The 15132-nt window shown below is 43.3% G+C and overlaps 1 pseudogene across 1 annotated transcript; it reads left to right on the top strand.

Annotated features, from left to right (window-relative positions):
- Positions 1–254: 254 nt before the first annotated feature.
- Positions 255–14348, top strand: LOC309866670 (lysM and putative peptidoglycan-binding domain-containing protein 4 pseudogene; annotated as a pseudogene). The gene is made up of 2 exons: positions 255–440; positions 13737–14348. The product of its transcript is annotated as a lysM and putative peptidoglycan-binding domain-containing protein 4 pseudogene (transcript).
- The last annotated feature ends 784 nt before the right edge of the window (positions 14349–15132 follow it).

Raw genomic sequence — 15132 nt, forward strand, 5'->3', positions numbered from 1 at the left:
CAGAGGGAGAGCCCAAGTAGGTGGACTGGCAGGCAGAGGGAGAGGGAGAAGCAGGGTTTCCACCAAGCAGGAAGCCCAATGTGAGGCTCCATCCCAGGACACTGGAATCATGACCTGAGCCGAAGACCACTGACTGAGTTACACAGGCACCCTAACTTACCCAGAGCGTGTTGTATGGAGACCAGATAGCTTAATTTTAGGGTGAAGTCAAGTAAATCCAGTTGTGAATCCTGACTTGGTGGCATGCGAGCCAGATGGATGTTCTTCTCTGGAACTTTTATTCCTTAAGTAGTGGCCATGTCCTATCGAGAGAGTTGGAACATTATTCTGGGGCCGGGGGTGGGGCACGGTGCTATGGCAGCATCGAGAGTCCTGCACTGATGATGTTGAGCTCTAGTGACAGCGTTGCTGGTGAAGATATCCTAGAAGGACAGTTCTGTGTAAGAAATGCCTATACATCCTGTCGTCTGGTCTCTCCTCATCCTAGCTGAGTTTCAAAGCCTGGTTGCCCAGGTTCTCATCAGTTCTGGAAGTTACCAAGTCTCCTTAGGCAGAGCTGGGCTCCACTGTGTGCCACCAAGCATTCTTCTACCCAGTGGTCTACAGTGTGGGATCCAGTAGTGTCTTGAAGGCAGTATAAACTAAGCGAATAGAACAGCAACGACAGTCTGAGATTGTCTATCTGACTGAGGTGTGGCTCAGAAAAGAAATTAGATTTCTTTTCTTTTAAGAATTAGGATTCTGATTTAAATAATTGATGTAATTATCGCATGTGGTCATGTGGAAGAAAGTGCCTACTGAGGGTCAGTATTGGAACCATGGTGTCTCTACCATTTGAAGATTATTGGGCATGGAATCTTCCAGAAAGATAGGATGAGACAGCTCCCTCTCATACCCCAGACAGCTTTAAAGAAGGAAAGATGGGTTTCCATAATTTCATGCAGGTTAATGTTTGTTTGTTTTTTCCCCTTGAGACATCCTCTTTGATTCATTTATTATTTTTAAGTGTGTTTTTAGTTTCTAAGTATTTGAAGATTTTCCTGTTATCTTTCCATTAGTGATTTCAGGTTTAATTCTGTTGTGGTCAGACAACACGCTCTGTATCATTGCAGTTCTAAACTTGTTGAGGTTTATTTTATGGCCCAGGATGTGGTCTGTCTTGATATGTGTCTCAAATATGAGTATTCTGCCATTCGTGTTGGGGGGGGGCAGTTCTATAAATGTCAGTTAAATCCTATTGGTTGAGGGTACCTTGTATTCCCTATACTAGCTGATTTTCTGTTTAGTAGTATCATTCAGTGTTGACAGGGGTGTTGAGGTCTACAATTGTATTTGTCGACTTTTCTGTTTCTCCTTTAAATAGAGAAGACACCCATGATTTTTTTTTAAAGATTTTATTTATTTATTTGACAGACAGAGATCACAAGCAGGCAGAGAGGCAGGCAGAGAGAGGAGGAAGCAGGTTTCATGCTGAGCAGAGAGCCTGATTTGGAGCTCGATCCCAGGACCCTGGGTTCATGACCTGAGCCAAAGGCAGAGGCTTTAACCCACTGAGCCACTCAGGTGCCCCTGCCCAGGATTTTTAATTGTATTTGGTAAGAGGAACAGAAAGAAATATTGAGATGAGTCCATATTGAAAAATATTTGGAAGAGTCCATCTTCTCCAAAGTGGAAATCCCCTTCCCATGGCTCTTTTAATTGAAAAATTACTTCTGGTTTGGAGAGAATAGTAGCCTAATTTGGACCATAATGTCATATGTCACTGCCTGATTCTCGAATGGGTACCTTTGGTGTTTTGGAAAAACAAAAAAACAAAAAAACAAAAACAAAAACAAAACAAAAAAACAAAGATCAGAAATACACATATTGAATCTTTGATTTAACTTCCCATCAACTATGTAGCAGGGTTATTTTTCTCTAAGGAGAATGAGCTACTCACATCTTCCAAGGGTCACTGGACACTGGCTATAGGTACCATTAATTATTGGGATCTCAGTGTACCATTGCTTTGCACTATTCACAATAGTCTTAGTCACTTGTAACATATTACACAGGCCAAACATCCTGGTGACATGAGCTGCTAGAATGAAGACAAGAAAGGTCTTTGGCCTTAGTCAAGCTTATGTCTGTTCATGGAAGGAGACATGAGTTCTGTGAAAACCCTATTACCTCATAGTCTGAGAGATGCTCGGGTATTTGTTTTCCCCAAAATAAAAGAGGACTTTCCTTTGTTTACTCTACCTCATACTGTGTATTGTTAAGAATATGTTGCTGGGGCGCCTGGGTGGCTCAGTGGGTTAAAGCCTCTGCCTTCAACTCAGGTCAGATCCCCAGGTCCTGGGATCGAGCCCTGCATCGGGCTCTCTGTTCAGTGGGAAGTCTGCTTCCTCCTCTCTCTCTGCTTGCCTCTCTGCCTACTTGGGATTTCTGTCTGTCAAATAAATAAATAAAATCTTAAAAAAAAAAAAAAAGAACATATGCTGTCTTTGGATGGATATTTGAAGCTAATAACTGAGTATTCAGAAATACTCCTCTAGTGGGTTGAAATATATGTCCATGTCCTAAACCCCAGGACCTGTAACTGTTATCTTATTTGAAAAAAGAGTCTTTACAGATATAATTAAGTCAAGGATCTTGAGATGAAAATCACCCCAGATTTAACTCATCCTTATAAAAACATGTACCCTAAGTCCAGTGAATAAATACCCTTATAAGAAAAGGGAAAGATGCAAGGAGACACAGGGGGAAGTCAATGAGAAGACAGGGACAGAGTTTGGAGTAATTCGTCTGCAAGGCAAGGAACGCCAAAAATTGCCACAGGCACCAGGATCTAGGAGAGACTCAGGGGGCAGATTCTCGTCAGAGCTTCCAGCAGAAACCAACCCTGCCAACTCTTTGATGTTTAATTTTTGGCCTCCAAAACAGAGTAAATTCCTGCTGTTTGAAGTCGCCGAGTTTGTGGTAATTTCTTACAAGAGCCCTAGAAAATTAAAACAATGTCCCCATTGGAAAAGGATCCAGAACAATTTTCCCTAGATGGTCCAGGTTACGGTCCAAGCAGATCCCATCAATGGCCCTTAAAGTTTTGGAGGTAGATCAAGATATTGTGGGAGACAATGACAAACCCCAGGAGGAAAGTCTCAGACCACTGAGGTTTTCATCAAGTTCCTGCTTAGCAGGAATTTATTCTCTTTGACAGAAAGAGCTTTTGGATTGATATGGGGCCTTGATAAGTACTGAACTCTTGGTTATGGAAAGCCAGGGGAGCCGAGGCCCTGAGTCACTCATTAGGACCTGTGGATCTATTCCATTTAGCAAAGCTTCACCACGTGCAAGCAGTGTGTAAAGATGAGGTCTGAGCTGGCCCTACAAGGCACAGGTAAATGGTATCAGCCTAGGACTCATGTTTTTCTTCTGCCTACTTCTGCTGTACCCTATTAGGCTTAATTCTCAATTAGTCAGTGTAAAGGCGGAGAAATCAAGGGACTCTTCAGACTGCAAAACCCGAATGTTCTCACTGGAGACTGTGACAGGGACATGCATGTAAGTCTTAATTCAACCCAGCCTGAGGTGGCAGGGGAAAGCACGCATTCTTCCGAGACACTGGGGAAAAGGGGCCCCAGACAAGACACTGTTCTTGTTTGTCAACCAGATTGTAGTAAGGGTGTCAGTCCAGTGGTGAAAGAAATGCAGCCAAGAGTCTGGAAAAATGTAGAACATCAGAAAGTAGAAAGGAAGGATGTGACGAGAGAGAGAGAGAGAGAGACACCTTCAGAAGGAGGATGAGCTGGGCGAAGAAGGTGGCAGGACCCGGAGGGAGAGAGCATACAGAGACCCTATAGAGGAGGTAGCTCATTCCAGCTGGTTTCCCTGAGGAAGGAATGTCTGGAATTGGGCAGGGGGAGGGGCATGGTAGAAATGAGAGGAATATCCTGGCCCAATAAAAATCTGGGTAACGCTGAAGTTCTTAAAGCTGTTAATACAGACTCCAGAAGTCTATGGTGACCTTCCAGAATATGACCCAGAATCTTACAGGTGAGTTGACGAAACAGAGTAATTCAGTGTTTACTGTGATAAATAATGCTGGTACTCCCACCAGATCTCCATTGGTCTCTTTTATTATTAGGGTCCCAGGACTTTGAGATTTTGCTCCCAATAACCAGCTCCTGAAGCTTCCCCCATGACCATCGAAGGATTGGTCTGGCAGAGTCTGGGAATTTCCTCTCTTCTAAGCCAGTGACTGATGGATTTGGGAGTTTGAAATCTCCATGCCTGTTGCCTTTGGTCAGGACAGGGCTGAGGTGCAAACTACATTCCAGTGATCCAGAGATCCCCATCGTGGGATAAATCTGAGTCAATTATCTGTAAACTTTACCTGAAGTTTACCTAATATGGCTTCCTTCTTGTTCTTGTCCTGATTTTCTGATTTGCTCAGAAATTTACTTTTGGGATTCCTTCATTCATAAGTCACGTGTACAGCACTCCCTGTCTTAGAGTCTGAGGTGGAGGCAGTGGACCTGGGACAATTACGAATCTCATCAGTAAATGGTCCCTTGAATTTGGAAGTCAAGCTTCGTGTCTTTTAAACAAATAAAGCCTTTGCTGAAAGAAAAACAACACAGATCCTTTAATGAGGGACACCCTCATGCAAGCAGCTAACATCTGGCCTTTTAATATAGTAAGTCGGGGGACTTGGAAGACAGTCCCTACTGCCTGCTCCAACACAGCAGACACAGTACAACTGATCTGCCATTAGGCTTTTCAAGTATGTTTTCCCGCTGGGAATTTCAAAATTCATACACTCATGACATGTGAAAAATATTTAAAATGCCAAGGAAAGCAGATGGTAATTCACAAGTTGTTTTCTTTACTAATAATTCAGTTGGTCTCTTTGAACGGGTTGTTGTATGAGTACTAGGACGGCCACGACACAGTTCCACAGGCTGGGGGGCTAAGCAGCAGAGATTTATCTTCTCACAGTTCTGGAGGCTGGACTCCAAGATGAAGGTACAGGGAGGTTCAGCTTCTTCTAGGGTTTTGCTCTTTGGCTTACAAATGGCCACCTCCCTTCTCTGTGAGTGTATGTCCCTGGTGTCTGTGTGTCTGAATTTCCTTTTCTTATTGGGACATCGGTCAGATTGGATTAGGCTCACCCTAATTGCCTCAGTGTAGCTTAATCCCTCTGTAAAAGGCCCTATCTTCAAATACATTCACCTTCTTAGTTAACCCGGGGTTTGGACGTCAACATAAATTTTGGAGGAACACAGTTTATCCCATAGCAGTTGGATAGGGTGTAAGAACGTCAGGTATGAAATATTTCTTTGAATGAAAGATGATTTAATCAGAGGAAAACACTGCTTATTAGTTGTACAGAAAAAGCCAGATTTTTAAAAAAAATTTTTATTTCTTTCCAGCTTAACAGTATTCGTTGTTTTTTGCACCACACCCAGTGCTCCATTCAATCCGTGCCCTCTCTAACACCTACCACCTACCACCTGGTTCTCCCCACCCCCCACCCCTCAGATTGTTTGGTTTAAGGTTATGGAGTTTCCATTTTTTCTTAAACCATCTTGTGTCTTAAAGTCTTTATTTTGATAGAAAAGTTGGGGCCACTTGTGTAGGATTTTAAGATTTTTTATATTTATTTATTTGATAGACAGAGTTCACAAGTAGGCAGAGAGAGAAAGGGGGAAGCAGGCTTCCCACCAAGTAGACAGCCCAATGCAGGGCTCGATCCCAGGACCCTCTGATCATGATCTGAGCCAAAGCCAGAGGCTGTAACCCACCGAGCCACCCAGGCACCCCTTGTGTAGGATTTAAGTGGGGATTTGAATAACCTGGTGGGGATACAGCCATTTTATTATTATATCACATGAGTTCCCATGAAGACATCAGAAATAGGCTGGCTGAGAATTGAAATCTTACAATGTGGTAAAGAGCATCATTTTATAATTATAGGGTAGGATTGATTTACTATCAAGTCATATATGTTCTTGCCCAATAAAAAACCAAAGTATGGGTTTTTTTTAAAAAACATTTTAAAAAAAATTATTTATTTGACAGAGAGAGACACAGCAAGAGAGGGAACACAAGCAGGGGGAGTGGGAGAGGGAGAAGCAGGCTTCCTGCTGAGCAGGGAACCTGATGTGGGGCTCCATCCCAGGACTCTGGGATCATGACCTGAGCTGAAAGCAGACTCTTAACAACTGAGCCACCCAGATGCCCCAAACTAAAGTTATGCTTTAAAAAGAAACAGAAAATTAGTGAAAGGCAGTTCTGGAAGGCCACAAGAGGACCCAGAGCTGAAATCTTCCTGTGGGACATGAGGGGAACCCAGGTGATGCAGGGCCTCCAGCCTCCGAAGGGCTGGCTGAAGGCAAAGCAGAGCAGGCTGTGGTCTAGGGAAGCCCTCAGCATGACCCACAGCAGAGACCTACCGCAGAGAGCACTAGAGCCATGACCCAGAGCTTCCTTCCGTATTGTATCATGTCAGTGTTTCAACTTCCTTCTTTTCAATCTCTTTCCACCAAGTGTACATATGCATTAGTGTCCTCTGACTTTGTCCTGAGTCTGTGGCTTACAAAATATCAGAACAAGCTTGCTGGAGAATGAAAACCAAAGGAACAGATGTCAGTCATGGGTCTTGGGGCGGAGCTTGGATAGCCTGGAGAGATTTTAATGAGCTGGTTTGTGAAATAGGGTGTTTTCAGTGGTGCCAAGGCTGCCTGTTTTCATGTGAGGCAGAGCCTTTTGCATCATATGCCTTGTTTGGTTTTGGTTTTGAAATGCAGGTGTGGGAAATGGAGAGCTGGGGAGGGGTAGATTAGAGTCTCCTATTTGGCTGCTCTTGACTGTCAGACTTTTGTTTTGTTTTTGTTAGAGCCTTATTTTTATTTTTATTTTTAGTACGAGCCTTATTATTATTTTTTTAAAGATTTTATTTATTTACTTGAGAGAGAGACAGTGAGAGAGAGCATGAATGAGGAGAAGGTCAGAGAGAGAAGCAGACACCCCATGGAGCTGGGAGCCCGATGCGGGACTCGATCCCGGGACTCCAGGATCATGACCCGAGCCGAAGGCAGTCGTCCAAGCACCTGAGCCAACCAGGCGTCCCAGAGCCTTATTTTTTGAAACAAGGTCTGCCTTGGGTATCCTGTGGGGACATCAAGTATGTCTCGCATAGCAGGACCTTCAGGTCCTCTTAGAAGTCATGGTTGTAGGGGCGTGTGGGTGGCTCAGTACTTAAGCATCTGCCTTTGGCTCGAGTCAGGAGCCCCTCATGATCCCAGGATCCTGTGATCTAGCCCCGCTCTGGGCTCCCTGCTCAGTGAAAAGCCTATGTCTCCCTCCCCCACTCCCCCTGCTTGTGATCTTCTCTAGCTGTCTCTCTCCACCAAATAAAGAAATAAAATCTTAAAAAAAAAAAAAGAAAGAAAGAAAGGAGAGAGAAGTCCTGCAGGTGGATAGTGGACAGATGATGGAGGGTTTGCTCAGACAACACCTCCCACCAGGCTTTTGAATCTCGGGAGCAAGTGGGGTCTGTCTATCTTTCTCACTGCTGATCCCTCACAGAGCCTAGCTTAGAGACTGTACAACTTTTATAAGAATCATGATTCAAAAAGGAGCCATGTTAATAACAAACCCAAGAATTCAGACCATAGATTTGGAGCAAAGCATATGAGTTTCAGAGAAGCAGACATTTTAGAAGAAAACAGCCCCTCCACTCTTTTCCCCAGGTCTTAAAGAAAAAGAAAGCTCTGAGAGTATACCACTGCGAATGAGTAGGAAACAGCATTGAGTACTTAATGCTCTCAAAATGAACACTTCCCTTCAAGAGATAGCCAGGAATTCCTGAGAGCAGCAGATTTTCTTTACAAAAACTATGGGATTATGGGCAAAAATAACAAAATGGGGGTCTTGAAAATCCTGAGAATGCCCCAATGGTAGGACAGATCTGGGGTCAGATCTCTGCTGTGCCCCCCGGCATTCATCATTTTTTTCTGCAGCCTTTCTCTCTTCCTTTGTGGGATGGATGTCTTCGATTTATTGTAAGACGATGGCACACTTCACATCAGACATAACATGGGGGACAAATTCCATGTATGTTGGGTTTTGTCCATTTCTTTTCCATGATTCAAAAAATAGCCAGGAGAATACTTCCTTGGTTGTTTTAAAGATTGAAAAAAAAAAACCCACATAAAGTATCTTCTTAAGCTATTTTACTATAAGTTGATGTTGACTGTAAGACCAAACTAGGTTGGGGGGAAAAAAATCTTCCAAAAAAGGGGCTTGTGCTTGTGGGTATGCACAAGCTTATGAAGAAATAGGGGCCAGACAGGAATCAGAAGAAGATGGGAGGGCCTTATTTACAGAGTCTGTATAGACTTATTTAAAGTAAACTTCTAAGGCAGTGCTTCTCAAACTTGACTTTGTATCATGGAAGGTCTTGTTAAAACACAGATTTTTGTCCACTTCCCCCATCCCCACAGCCCTGCCGTTCCTGATTCTACAGTTTGGGGTGGGTCCTAAGAATTTTCATTTCAAATAAGATGACAGCGATATTCTAATGCTGGAGCTAGGACCACACTGAGAACTATTGCCATCGAGGCAATTGTCAGATTCTCAACCTTGGTTGTACCTTGAGATCACCTGGGAAGCTTTGCAAAACACCAATGCCTGTACTGAACCCAAGCTTCAGTTGAGAAGTTCTGAAATTTCACTGCTTTGGGTGGGGGGTCTGGACATCAGGAGCTTTAAAAGTGCAAAAGTTAAAAACAATTTCACAATTGTTAAAAACAATTTCCCTGTCGGTTCTGGTATATGTTAGAAAAGGGACATTTAATTTTTTGTTCATTCCGTAAATATCAATTGAGTTTCCACTATAACCTGAGCCTTGTGTGGGGTGTTAGGGATATGGATATAAATCAGACAGAGAAAGGCAGATTGTCACTTTGATAACTAATGAGGTGGCTGGCATACCAATGATTTACAGAGAGCTATTAAGAGCTGTGAGTGGGGGCCCCTGGATGGCTTAGTTGGTTAAGCGTCTGCTTTTAGCTCATGTTACAATCCTGGGGTCCTGGGATTGAGCCGCACATCCAAATCCCTGTTCACCAGGAAGCCTGCTTCTCCCTCTGTCTGTGTTTTCTCTCTCTCTCTCACTCTGTTAAATAAATAAAATCTTGAAAAAAAAAAAGCTCTGGTGGAGGTCAATGAGTTTTAAGTGAGCAAAGACTTCATTAAGGAACTCAAACTTACTTTTGAAGAATGAGGATTTTTTTATGGGCAGAGACTTAGGGGAAGAACATATGGAGGAGAGGCCTGGAGCTAGGAATGGACACAGGATGTGTTCACAGGTGTTCTCAGTTACCTGGAGCCTGGGGTAGGTGGTATGGGAGGAGGCCACAGAAGTTGTCTAGAACCAGGGAAAGTGTTTTGAGATTCCAGGAGGGCGGGGCTCCTGGGTGGTTAAGTCAGTTAAGTTTCTATCTTAGGCTCAAGTCATGATCCTAGGGTCCTGGGATGGAGCCCCACATAGACTCCTTGCTCAGTGGGAAGGCTGTGTCTTCCTGTTTCTCTGCCTGTTGTTCCTTTGTTCCTCCTGCTTGTTGCTTTCTCTGTTTAAAAAAAAAAAGAGAGAGATTCGAGGAAGAGAGTGATATGACTGGGCTTAATCACCAGCTACATTTGAGATAGGAAGACCTACCTGAGAAATATTCTCTAGGTAGAATCCTCGTTTTCTTTTTTAAAAGATTTTATTTATTTATTTATTTATTTATTTGATAGAGAGAGAGAGAGAGAGCCCACCTGCGCGCACATGGGGGAGGAGGAGTGCGAGGGACAAGCTCAGATGCAGGGCTCCATCCTCGACCCTGAGATCATGACCTGAACCCAAAGCAAGAACTGGATTCCTCAGGCACTGAGCCACGCAGGCGCCCTTGAATAATCTCTATCTTGAGGTTATATCTAGGATATTCTCCAGAGGTATATAATCAGGGCACCCAAACATCATAGACTAATAGGAAAACAAGACACCAGCTTCCTCCTCATTGGCTAACTCCCAAACTTCTGATTTGATTCTGGGGGGACAGGAAGGACACATTTGTTCTCACACGAGTCTACCTGGAATTAATCGTCAGTTTAAGCCACAGACGTTTTTCCCCTTTGAGCTACACAAAGGAGCATCTTACCATCGATACCATTCTAAACTTGGAAAAATATGGCAATATTTATTTCACATGCATCAGAGGTGAGGTCTGATGGACAAGGCATGACTTGGAATGTGGAAGATACACCAGCCCCTTGAATCTCTAATACCCTTTCTTTCTTATATTCTGCTTCGCCGTTACTCACTAGTTCTTTGATTTTTAGCAAATTATCGGAGTCTCAATTTCTTCATCCTATGTATCTTACACGGTTTTGTCAGAGTTTAATGATCTTATATAAAGTCCTTGAAAGGTCCCTACCTTGCACATTAAAGCACTCAGTAAATAACTATTATCATTTCCAAATTAAAGTCTCAAAAACTGAGAGCTGTTCTACAAATACCCCAAAAGAAAGGCATCGGTACAAAAACACTCTTCCTTCTAGAATGTGCTGTTGAATCGCAAAGGCAATCTGTGCTGTTTAATCCTTGGAATTTAGGAAGACCTGCTGCTGAGCCATTCCCTTTCTGTTGATTACAAAGGCAGGAGAATTCAGATGGAGGCCGTGGGGGCAGTTATTTTAAATATTTGGATGTTTAAAGTCTTATGCAGGAGCCTGCTATATTTGCCTCCTGCAATTCAAAACCTCCAGTCCCCAAACCGTGTTTTCCTCTGTGCCCTTAAAACTAGCCAGCTCGACTTCTGCTTTATTTTGATAAACCTGGAAAGGCAGAGCCCAGTCTTTTAAGTAAAGCTTTTCCAGGGCTTAAGGCAGCCGAACCTAAATGAAACTGAAAATGACAATGAGAAGAGGTAATGCTATCTATCACTGTCCACTGGTTGCCGTCTGTAGCTCTCCCTAGCAATCGCAGGATAAAATAAAGCCCCGTGTTGAAGGGCAGGGCATAAGCAGGCTGGCTCTTCAAGCCTCAGTTAGCTCTGCAGGGAGGTGGCTCTGAGAAGGACCCCGATGGAAATGGAGCTTATAAAGATGTCTTGTAGCAGCCTTTCATGTTTGCCATGTGGCTGCCCCTTCAGCTCCCTAATACCCCTTCTCTCTTAAATGATACAAAAAGTTCTTAGCACAAGTCCCAAGGAGAGGGAAGCAGCCTTAAAAGGGGAAGAAATCAAAGCTTTCCATGGTGGCAGTGCTGTGCTTTTGTTTCCTGGTAACACCATTGCATTTCTGGGGGTGCATCAGGAGGAGGAGCTGAAGGGGGAAGCAGGAATTTTTTTTTTTTTTAAATTTTTTTTTAAGACTTATTTTAGAAAGAGAGAATGAGTGGGGGGAGGGGCAGAGGGAGAGAAGCTCAAGCAGATTCCCCATTAAGTGTGACCTGATCCTAAAAGCCTGGCATGACCTGAGCTGAAACCAAGAGCCACTCTACCAACTAAGCCACCCAGGAGCCCCTAGATGGGAATCTTGAAATACTCCTCCTGCTCAGGACCCTCCTTTCTCTGTGCCTCTGGCCTTCTTCTCTGCCACTGTTCAATCTTCCATTCCCAGCTACCCTACATAGGTCATAAGCTCAGTTGATACCTCGAGGTCCCAGATGGATTAAGAATCTTGCAGTGGCGCCTGCATGGCTCAGTTGGTTAAGCAGCTGCCTTTGGCTCAGGCCATGGTTCCAGGGTCCTGGGATCGAGCCCCAGTGGGGATCTGCTTCTTCCTCTCCCTCTACCCTTCCCCCTGGCTTGTGCTTTCTGTCTTTCTCTCAAATAAATAAAATCTTAAAAAAAAAAAAGTCAGATGCTCAGGTAACTGAGCCACCCAGATGTCCCCCTCCACCTCCCCCCACCTTTTTTGTTTGTTTGTTTGTTTGTTTGTTTTTCCCCAAGCACATTTTGTTTAAGACCTACTAGGGCCAAAGATGCCAGCAGAATTTATCCAAGATTTGTTTGGTAGGCTTGCTTTTTTAGCTGCTTCACTTTTTCTGACCCTTTCTTGTTGCTTATAGCTTATTTGGTCAAGTTTTATGTCCTCTCTTAGAACTGCATGATCTAGGCTTTGTATGCTGTGTATCTGTATAACCCTGTTTCTCTCTTTAATTATGTTTTTAGCATTCAGAGTGATTAACATGGCAAAGTAAGTAGGAAAGTATTTATAGAATTGCTGCATTTTCTCCTAGATTGAAATGATTTATTTCATTTCGCTAATGACACTGTTATAACTTTCTGTGGCCTACCCTAAGGCTATCTAACCAATATATTTTAGAAACCTTTTACTCCTTAGTTTCTTGTCATTTATCTAACAAGGTTCAAATGGTTAAACACATTGTATAGGATGCTGTATTTCCCAGAAGAAATAAAGAGGCTTGTCTCTAGGGACTTACTGTGGTCTCTCAGTTGTACTGAGATTTTTCTGTAGGCATACAGTGTGGTTTATGGAACATGGGCTGATAATGAATCCAACCCCACACTGAGTGGATGCAGTGGGATTCCTGGAATACTGATGTCTAATACATCTGTGAAGATGTTACATATAATGCTTCCAAAAAGCAATCAATTTTCCAATTTAAAGTAAATATAAATTTGGTGTTAATTCACTAAGGGTAAAGACAAACAGGTCTCAAGCTGGTTTAGTTTTCAGGTGTGATCTGTTAAAAATATCTGCTACCTCAATTCAATTAGATAATAAAAACAGTTGCTCAATAAGTGAAATAATAGAGATGTTTGGTTTGAATTAGGTGTTATCTACAGGTCTGTGGCTGTATTTATACTCTAGTTAGTGGGCTTATGAGTCAAATCTTAAGGTCCACCTCTAATGCTTTCAAGTTAAGTTTAAACATTAGCTTGAGGGAGGGTTTCTCTTTGACTTAACTGTCTGCACCACCCCTCCCTTAAGATTTGACTGTGGAAGGAGTTTGTCCCGAACTTTGTAAAACTCACAGTGCTGTTCCTTTCTCTTCCAGTCCTAAAATTGCAACAGATTTCAGTCCATACTTTCCAGCTTGATTCATGATTTTCTATATGTTTCTAATTATCACAAGTGTGTGAAACCTTCCAAAGTATATTACCCCTAGGTCATTTTATTTAGAAAATAAATTTATATGCCATACAGCACTTCTGGGCAAGGAAACATGGTAGAATCCTGAGGACATACCTCTTTAAGTATTATAACAGTTAAAATACGTTCTGAGTGTGGAGCTGGCTGAGGCTTTGTGTTTGGGGATCAGCTACTGAATTGAGTTCTGATGTGGGAGGGAAGTCAGCCAGATGGGGGCACTGTTGCCTCAAAAGTTAGAAGAAGTAGAAAAAAAGAGCTGGCCGAGGTTGGGTTTCACCTAAAAATATTTTGTTGCGGTCACACTTTGAATTAGCAAGAGACTCTTCCAAAACTGATCTTATGTTTTTCAAACTTGTACATCTGTATGGAAACGTGATGATTAAGCTATACATTCAGGCTGAGTTAAAGTCAAAAAACAGTTTTATTCAGCCTAAACTAATTTTGTGCCTAGGTGCGGTTTTCCAATATTCATCAGATTTGTAAGCGGGGTGGGCTTGGATCCTCTTCCAGAAAGAGCTACTTTTTGGATATTCATTCTAAGGAGTTTACATGTTTTGTGCTGTTTGTCTTCGTGGCTTTCCTAGGTCGCAGATATCAAGAAAGTCAACAACTTGATCAGAGAACAAGACTTATATGATTTGAAATCTATTAAGATTCCAGTGAAAAATCATGGGATCCTTACAGAGACCCACAGAGAACTCAGATCCCTCCTGAGCCCATCCTCAGAGACCAGAGTGACCTTCGAGGAGCAGCCAGACCCAGATAGAGCAGCTGTAGGCGCCGGTGCCCTCTCCAGCCCACTGACAGATTTCTTTAAGGGCATTGACGAGAATATTGAGCGCGTGGTGCAGTCAGAAATCTTTTTAAATGAAAGTTACTCGGCAGAGACCTCCAATCAGCCGCTGCTCCCGACTTCTCCAAAGACCCCCACGAAGGGTGCCGACTGTGGAATTCAGTGGTGGAATGCCGTTTTTATCATGCTTCTAATTGGGATTGTTTTACCAGTGTTATAATTGGTCTATTTTAAAATACAAGCTACTGGCGAGATCCCCAGTAGCTTGAACATAACTGCTGTCCCCAATGGCTCGAGGAGCGTGAGTGCAGTTCCAGGGCAAGCCCCCAGATTAGCAGTTCCAGTGCCAACTGTCCCCTCTGCAGACAGCCAGTTCAGTCAAACCACCCAGGCAGGGAACTAGCTCTTGTTTATAAAGAATCAGGAAGTGTGAGCATTTGGCCTCTTAATGTGGATCACCTGACATCGGTCATATCCTAGGGTGCTGCCTTTCCTTTTCTATGACCTACGGACATGTCTCAGAAGCTGCTGTGTATTCTCCAGGAACATTTGACCCTGGGGAATAGGCTGTCCTAATCCAAGGCTGTGGGAGCCAAAACATGCGCCCCCCTGCTATCCCCCTACATCCAGAGGTAGAGTAAGGGACATTTGCATGTGACACATGCTATTTCTTGAAGGTATATAGTGGACTGGCACTGCATGGGCCCCCAAGTTGGAAGTGTTTGGAAGTTGAGGAGCAGCATTGGACCTTCACTGTGGGAGCCTCTGACGTCAGCTTTGGTCACTTTGCTGTTTGCAGTGTCTTCTGCTGTGACACGTGGTGCTCTTTGTCTCCCTGACAAAGGTGCTGTCCAGCAGTGGTGAATATCACCCTGTTTTGGAGTATGACCGAATTATAATTAGCTCTATTTCATATTTGTCCCACCAGTTGGCCTTTTTGAGGCAACGTCACTTCTAGGATCAAAAAAGGCCTGAATCTGAATTGCTCTAATACTGAATAAATGGCAGGTGTGTACCTTGTACTTCTAGAACTACTTAGGAGTACACAGGCTTGCTTTAAGCTGCTGCATGGTATGGCCAGCACTTCCTGGCTAGATCATTTGGAGCTTTTGCTCAGTTTCTTCTGAAGAGCATCCCCACTGCAGTGGCTAATCAGATTTCCCAAGTTAGCATTTTTGGGAAGAATT

Source organism: Mustela nivalis, assembly GCF_964662115.1.
Source record: "Mustela nivalis genome assembly, chromosome: 6".
In the NCBI taxonomy this organism is placed as follows: domain Eukaryota; kingdom Metazoa; phylum Chordata; class Mammalia; order Carnivora; family Mustelidae; genus Mustela; species Mustela nivalis.